The sequence below is a fragment of the Myotis davidii genome, unplaced genomic scaffold (genome assembly GCF_000327345.1).
Source record: "Myotis davidii unplaced genomic scaffold, ASM32734v1 scaffold666, whole genome shotgun sequence".
Lineage (NCBI taxonomy): Eukaryota > Metazoa > Chordata > Mammalia > Chiroptera > Vespertilionidae > Myotis > Myotis davidii.
Window position 1 is genome coordinate 245,301 of NW_006296629.1, and position 8,601 is coordinate 253,901.

An 8,601-nucleotide genomic window follows, 5' to 3' on the forward strand; every position below is an offset into this window, starting at 1 on the left:
CTCATGTCTTTTTCCAGTTCCCAGCATCCAAGGAGGTCCCGTCCCTGGCAGAGAAGCTCGGACCCAACAAGGGAAAGGGCAGATAAATGCTGATGAAAGGAGACCTGACTTTGGATGCTGAACACACAGATAATATACAGATGATGTATGTACACTTGAAATATCAATCATTTTATTTATTTATTTATTTTTCCTTTCATGTTAACATTTTATTTAAACCAGTACAAGCACCATGCTTAACAGAAGACTGTCCAAAATAAACATGCAATATGAACTAGCAGAGACTGAAACCACAGCTTAAGAAGCTGTGCCAGTTGTTGATTTTGTTAAACGATGACAGGGAACTGTTAAAATTCACAAGACTAAACCATTACTGTTTCAAGCCTCCTGAATGAGATTTATATTGGACCATCAAAGTCAGCGGGAACCGCCCTGGCATGTTAGTGATCTCAAACAATATTCAAGTAATTATATGTATACGAACTATATTCCAAAAAAAGCAAGAAAACAGTTTCCATCATAATCATAATGTAGTTTTTAAATATTACAGGAAAATGATTACTGATTTGAAATGTCAAATGGCATAAGAGGAAACAAATTTCTCAAGAATATTCAACTTGGGACCACTGGTTTTAAGTGGTCTAGAAGGTTTACATTCTTCCAGAAATACAAAATAAGATTTGTCCAGAAATGTGTGAGACATGTCTTCACGTAAGTATTAAAGGCTCAAATTCTATAGATCCCAGTATTATCAGTCTTTGAACAAATAGGGAAAGCAACCATACTAAGAATATCTGAATTGATAAAATATGAGTTACTTTCTGCTTCCAAGAAATATCAGCATTTAAACCCTTATGAAAATATCTATTCACCACTAGTCCACATTATGGATTAATGACTGCTCAGGTTTTCAAGTAGTCCAAACATTTTTTTAAGTATACCTTCATTACTAGCTATATGGGTAGGGTATAAAGACAGCCAAATTTAATTTGGCAATAAATTCCTCTAACAGGAAATTTTTAGTTAAAGTGTCAGACCAGGATACAATTTATGGCTACGTTTGACTTCTGAAAATAGGAGGTAAAAAGGAAGAGAAAAGTGCTGGCAGACATTATGCTACAAAGATTATTTAGTAATGAAGATAAAAAATTTAGCAGTACCCTCTTAAACAAGAGTATCTTTAATTGCACTATTTAGTAAACTTTTTAGAAACAGACGATTTGAACACTTATTTTAGAAGTCAATTAAACAAACACAGTCAGTCAAACAACTTTTTTTCCTAACATAACTGCTTCAGTACCAGAACAAACTGATTACTATCAAAACTCTGGTGTTTTGGAATTTCAGCATAGTAACCTGAGAACAGTTTTCTTCATGTCAGTTCTGTTGCCACAAAAGCCATACTAAAAATGTGCTATGATTTCTAGCTGGTTCTATTTTGACAACATTAGATGCTAAGCAGGACATACGCAAGGCCAACAATTTCAAAACTGATGCTAATTTAGAAGACCATGCAGGAGGTTCCAAGGGGAAAAAAAACTTTTACCAAAAAGGAAAGATTAAGATTTAAGGCTGATGGGAATGGCTGTACCAGAAAGTTATGGAATGTAAAAACTGGACTTATGAGATCTGGAGTTACTATTTGAGAGAGAAAAGAGATCAAATAAGAAATGTACTTGTAAAGAACAATGCAAAATTTGGTTAGATGGAAGAGAAATGTATGTAAACGTCTGAGAACATTCTAGAGCATGGGATTTGCCAATCTCCCTACAGGACAGAGGGAGTAAAAAATGTTCTACTGATCCCCTAACCTTGATCTATTGTCTTGCAAATACATGTTATTGATAAGAAGCAGACAAGCTCAAAATAACATGGTTTATCACAGTTCTTTGCCCCTTTTAGAAAACAGGAGAACTAAGAGTTCTGCACATGGAGGTCAATATTATCTGACATGATGAGGACTTTCAAAACTAAAGTGAGCAAGACAAAATAAGGAACTGAATTGAAAAATACATTCTTGCAGCACTAGTTTCTCTTATTGCTGAGAAGCAGATGAAACAAATCTAATTTCTTTCATTCAAAATATTAAAACTCTTGGATTACATTAAATTCACTTGGATTACATTTGCATTTCTGCAGAATTATAAGCGTTATTCTCCAATATCAAAATAGCTGTTTAAAGAATTCTTAAAATTCCTGGGTAATGTTCTCTCCCTGGAAATTGGAATAAAAAATTCTTCTCAATCATTAACCACAACAAATACCCACTCTAGTACTTCCTCATATCCAACTAACTTCCTATTGCTTCCTGTTTCTAAATTAGTGAAGCCAAACAGTGTTTGGAACAGAAGATGCGCTATTCAATATTATGAAAATTCCAACTATCTTTGCCTCTTTGTTAAAGTTGGCACAGAAACCTCAAAACAAAAAATGCAAAGAACATATGAGTGGGAAATATGCCAACATAAAAAAAATGTCTTTGCTAGTTTTAAAATGACTAAAATATTCTTAATATAAGAATTCACTCGCCAAATTTGGTTAGTCTTTAGTCTCAAAACCTTTTATCAAATTAATGTTAAACAGTTGCTTATCTGCTTTTACATTTTTAAAGCACATTATATATTAGAATTCTTGCTCTATGCCAAGGATGCCATCATCTAACAAGACAGGTGTCCAATTTAGAATATTTTCTGAAATTTAGGATATAAAATGCAATTTCTATTGATGTGCTAATGTTATGGCCAAGGTTTTAAGACAAGTAAGTCTTTTCAATGGCACAAAATTAATCACAAATATGCCCAAATTTATTACTCTCAACTGCCATATATTCACCAATGCAAGTGGACAGTTGGAATTTCAATTTAAAAATATGAAGTTGATCTTTTACAAATTTCAGATACACATATTAGAAAATTGTTTTACTTGGACCCTTTACAAAAGTATTAATTTCACCAAATCCAGAAAACTGGCAGTGTAAAAGTCTTAAACTAACTTTAAAACTAACAAATCAAAGGCACAGTACTAACCAATTTAAAATAACTAGTTTTCACAGGACAACATTAAGAGATGCTTTGTAAATAAGATGTTATTAATCTAGATTCAAGCTCTCTAGAAATGACACAACCAAGAATGAAAAAAATTGGGTCACTCAAGTCTTTTACCCCAAATTAATTTCAACTTTTTGACAAGAGATAATATGCTATTTTCCAATAGCATATTTTCCAGTAGATAAACTGCTAATATCCAGTATTTGTCAAAAGGAGGCAACTGCTGTCTATCACAATACCCAATTTCCAATGGTGTCTGCAAATAGTAACAAATTCTGAACCATAAGTTATAGAAATTGGTCACAAGAGTGCAAAAAGTCCCTGGAGAGTAGTCCATCTAACAATTACAAATATAGGGGAACATTTTACAAAGTTTCATTACTATGAAGATGATTTCCTCTTTGCTCAAACTTTGAACAAGTGAAGAATTTTTCTTTACTGCAGGAAACAAACTGTAAGTAACAGTGCATTTTAGGCATAAATAAGTATTTATGTCTGGCTCCAGTATGGTCAGGTTAATACATAAGTACTTTAGAAACATAGAACTTCACATTAATGGAAAAATCCAAGTTTCTCACGTAACCATTCTTCAGTTAGGTCTTCAGTATTTCTTATTTCAAATACCTTGGTTAGTTCAGCTGTTTGGACTAGCTTATTCTTACTCCCAGCATACATCATTTGTTGTTCAGGCTTACATCCAACAGGACTTGAGAAAATAAAACACAGAGGATATGAAACTCTTCCATCATCATGTTGATATTTGTAACTATAGACTATGAAGCGAGGTTGTCGTTCAGGTAGTTCATCTTTAAGTTCATCCGGTGAAATGCCCTCAAGCTCTTCATCCAGTACCACCAGGCGTTTAGTCCTTATCCTTTCTTCATTATAATGGCAGCATTGTTCGTTTCTTTGCGAAAACGAAACTTTCTCAGTTTTTCCACTAAATCTTCAGCAACATCACAAACCACCAAAGACTCACTCATTTTCCTTCCGGCAGTCACCTTCCCTCGGGCCCCTTTAAGAAAGGCACCGCGGCCGCCAGAAATATCAATAACTTTATTAATCAATGTTACCCTTCTAAATTCAATTTAAAAAAAATTAAGTTTTGAAGAAAAACAAACAAATTTTAATAATTTCATTGACTCGGTCCTGGCCAGTGTGCCTCATTTGGTTAAGCATTGTCCCATCCACCAAAAGGTTGTCGGTTCAGTTCCCAGTCAGGGCCTATGCCCAGGTTCCAGGCTTGATCCCAGGTGGGTGGCATGCAGGAGACAGCTGATTGATATTTTATTCTCACACTGATGTTTCCCTCTCTTTCCCGGAATATTATGCAGCTATAAAACAAAGAATGAGGCTGCTGTATACTGATATAGTAAGATCCCTGGCATTGGGGTTTTTTTGTTTCTTTTGTTATCCTCACCTGAGGATATTTTTCCATTGGTTTGGTTTTTTTTTTTAGAGAGAGAATGGAAGTGAGGGGGAGAGACAGAGAGACAAACATCAATGTGAGAACCTACAACTGAGGTATGTGCCCTTGACTGGAATCAAACCTGGGACCTTTTAGTCTGCAGGCCAGCACTCTGTCCATTGAGCTGAACCAGCTAGGGCAATATAAACATTTTTAAAGACATATGTTTATTGATTCCAGAGAGAAAGGGAGAGGGAGAGAGATAGAAACATCAATGATGGGAGAGAATCATTGATCATCTGCCTCCTGCATGCCTCCTATTAGAAATTGAGCCCGCAACCCAAGCATGTGCTCTGACGGAGAATCAAACCATGACCTCTTGGTTCATGGGTCAACGTTCAACCAAAGAAGCTATCCTGACTGGGCAATAAAAACATATTTTTAAAATAATAACAACAATTTCATTGGCTTGTACAACTCCAGGATGAATTTTACTAAATATGCCCTGTTTCTAGAATTTTCAGCTTCAGAGTTGTGCTTATTGTTGTGCCCAGATTTCAAGATTCCGAAGAGCCCACCAGGGAGCCAGCGAGTCCGATGCAAAAGCAAAGAGTCATTTATTTCAAACCTAGGTTTGGCTCCCCTGCCACACTCACCGATGAAACGGCAAGCCCCGGTGGCCGAGAGAGAGCGAGGCCTGACGGGACAGGGGGGTATATAGGGGGGAGGAGTGAGGGCAGGAGAGGGGGCTGTGGGCCCCGCTGATTGGCCAGGCGCGAGTCGGTACAGGATGTGGTCATAGTGATGGCGTGCACTTCCCTTGATTATTATTGGTTAGTCCAGAGAAATCCGGGGTGTGGCTAGCAGCGGCTTCTTCCGGGAAGAAACACATGGCGCCGTCCCAAAATGGAGGACCCAAGGCAAGATGGAGCATCTGCTCGGAGCAGGCCCGGCCCACAGGGCCGGCACACTACAGCATGGCGGCCTGCCCGGGCTAGGGTATAACCTTTATTTTTATAAGGCTGACATTTTTTATCTGTTTATAAATTCAGAATACAGAGTCAAACTTTCATGCAAGCTCCTTATTATATTTTGTTGTTAATAATCCTCATTCAATGATCTTTTTCCCATTGATTTTTAGAGAGAGTGAAAGGGAGGGAGGGAAGGAGGACAGAGAGAGAGCAAAACATTGATGTAAGAGAGGCACACTGATTGGTTGCCTCCTGCACGTGCCCTAGGGATCAAACCTGCAATCCAGGTAAATGCCCTTGACCGGGAATTGAATCGTCACACCTTCAGTGGGAGGGCCAACGCTCTAACCACTGACCCATACCAGCCAGGGCTCATGCACGCTCCTTATCATCAGTTAGCTCATAAGTAATCTCCACCAGAAAGAGTATTTTCATTTAACTCATTGTGATTTACTACATTTAATTTCCCTTTATAATGATTTTGTAATATGGATACATACTATGGCCATAGTAGAAATTAATCTCTTTTAGATCAAAGGCATCATATTCTTTCTTTTTTTATTAAACATATGTTATACTTCTTGTTTCATATTTCTTGGATATCCTATTCTGGTTTTTTCTCACAGTCTTTTTTGGTTTGCATTTTAGTCTTTGAGGTTTTTATTGCAATATCCTCAAGCTTAGAGGTTCTTTCTTTAGCTGCTTCCAGTCTACTAAAGGCCATCAAAGGCAGATTTTATTTCTATCGTAGTGTTTTTATGTCTAGCATTTCTTTTTGTTTTTTTTTCTTAGAATTTTCTCTCTGCTTAAATCATCCATCTGGCCAAAACCGGTTTGGCTCAGTGGATAGAGCGTCGGCCTGCGGACTGAAAGGTCCCAGGTTCGATTCCGGTCAAGGGCATGTACCTGGGTTGCGGGCACATCCCCAGTGGGAGGTGTGCAGGAGGCAGCTGATTGATGTTTCTCTCTCATCGATGTTTCTAACTCTCTATCTCTCTCCCTTCCTCTCTGTAAGAAATCAATAAAATATATTTTTTAAAAAATCATCCATCTGTTCTTGCATGTTGTCTGCTTATCCATTAGAACTCTTAGCATGGTAATCATAGTTGTTTTAAATTCCTGGTCTGATCATTTCAACCTCACTGCCATAACTGAGTCTTATGTTGATGCTTGCTTTGTCTCTTCAAAGTGTTTTTCATTTTGTTTTGTTTGAGGGATTTATTTTTTCATTTTTTGTTTTGTTTTGCCTTTTAGTATGTCTTCTACCTCTTTACTGATAATTTGGCATGATATGTTTGATAAAAGAACTACTGTAAGTATGCCTTTAGTAACAGGGTGGGGGAGGGGAAGCATTCTATGGTTTTATAATTAGGACTCAGTCTTTTACTCAGCCTGGACTTTATATGTGCTTCTCAGTCCCTCCTCCCCACCAGGGATGGCTAGAGGGGGCTGGAGTTGAGCATTTTCCTTCTCCCAGGTCAGTTAGATTCAGATAATATGCCAGCAGGTTAGGCTCTGATTAAATCATTTCCCTGAAGGTAAAACTTGTAACGAAGAGAATGCTCTGGCTTATTTCAAAATGGTTTCATTTTCTTCTCCTCCTGCAAGCAAGAGGGGATTTTTCTCACTTTTCCAGACCAAGGTAGAGCTCCTGGAGATAAAACTCACAAAATCCTGGGAGGCCCCCCATGACTAGATCTCCTGGAGTTTTTCTCTCTGATTTGTCCACACTGAGCCTCCAGGTAATTGTCAATTATAGTTCAGGTTTCCCTTCTCCACTAGTTCAGAGGGTTACTGTGTCAATGTGGATTCATCAATTATAACAAATGCACAGTGGGAATGTTGATAATGGGGAGGCCTTGAGTGGTGGCAGGGTTATATTGGAAATCTCTGCAATGCTCAATGCTGCTGTAAGTCTAAAACTAGTCTAAAAAAGTAAAACATATTTTTTAAAAGACTTTGGAAAAGATCCAGAAAAAACCAAATGACATAAATAAAGGCTGGGGGAACAGAATGTCAGGAAAAAAAGTTAAAAACAAGCAATTAGCAACATGTTGAGTACGGTGGGTCGGTTGTTGTTTTTTCATCCTATTTATACACAAAATTAGGGGGAAACAAGGCAACTGCAATTTGCAAGAATCATAGAAGAAAGCACTCAGCTCTGAAGATAATGTGGATCTTGTCTTATGCCTCCTGCCTGTGATAAGCCCCAGAATTCCATCATGGGCCCTTGGCCAGAACATGTAGTTATGAGAAGGGGATGGGGTCGCACTACCAGCTCCCTAAGAGGAACCCTCTAGCCTAGTTGACAAGCTCTTTTTCTGAGATGGTGGACCCCGAGAAAGAAAGTATCTACTAAGAAATACTCTTTGTGGTTAATCGGGTCCAAATTTGAAAAGAAAACCTAGCAGCCATTGCTGAACAAAACCTCTCATGCACATCATGCTTCAGGAAGAAGCCATGTTGAACTGCCTGCCTCCTGCACTGCACTGCCTGCCTGCTGGGGTCCTGCCCCAGCGGTCCAGGGGTTCCCAAAGGTGTGGACGGAGTCGGCGAAGAATGTTTTACATGGAGACAGTGTTCAGAACTCCCTAGCTCTCTTTAGTCTCTGTGGATCTTCCTGTGCCTGGCGAGGCCACAGAGAAAGATCCCGAGGCAAGCTGAGCCTTTATTTTATAGTCAGAGGTAAACAAGGTAGTGGTTACCAAAGTTACACTGTTCTTGTGAGTTTCACTTGTTTTTGTTCTTGTTCTTGTTGCACTTCCCTCAGCCCATTTACGGTCAAGCCTAATTATGCTAAGAGGACTGTGCCCTCTAAGCTGGGACTTGTTTGTGACTTTGCCAACAGGTCAGTCCGAGGCTTAACCCTATATCGGCTCCCCACACCTGCCTACACTGTGTTCCTACCATCTGAGCCAGCCCTTATAAAGAGGTCCTGGAATCACATTTCAACCATTAAGCCTGAAACTTTCCCCATCCAATGGGCACTGTGCGGCTCTCTCTTCTTTGCATCTTCACTGACCAGTGGATCCATTATGACCAATCAGGATGGTGCTATTTGAACCAAACTAAGAATTTTGAGTCCTCATTTGCTTATAAATGAACCAATCAGGGACCAGGGGCAGGGACTTCTCTCAATATAAGTATTATGAGCTTCTAAAACCAGGTGAAACCG

General features: G+C 38.7%; 1 pseudogene; it reads right to left on the reverse strand.

The window, feature by feature from the left end:
• Positions 1 to 3,141: 3,141 nt before the first annotated feature.
• LOC102752123 lies at positions 3,142 to 4,081 on the reverse strand (annotated as a pseudogene).
• Between the last annotated feature and the right edge of the window lie 4,520 nt (positions 4,082 to 8,601).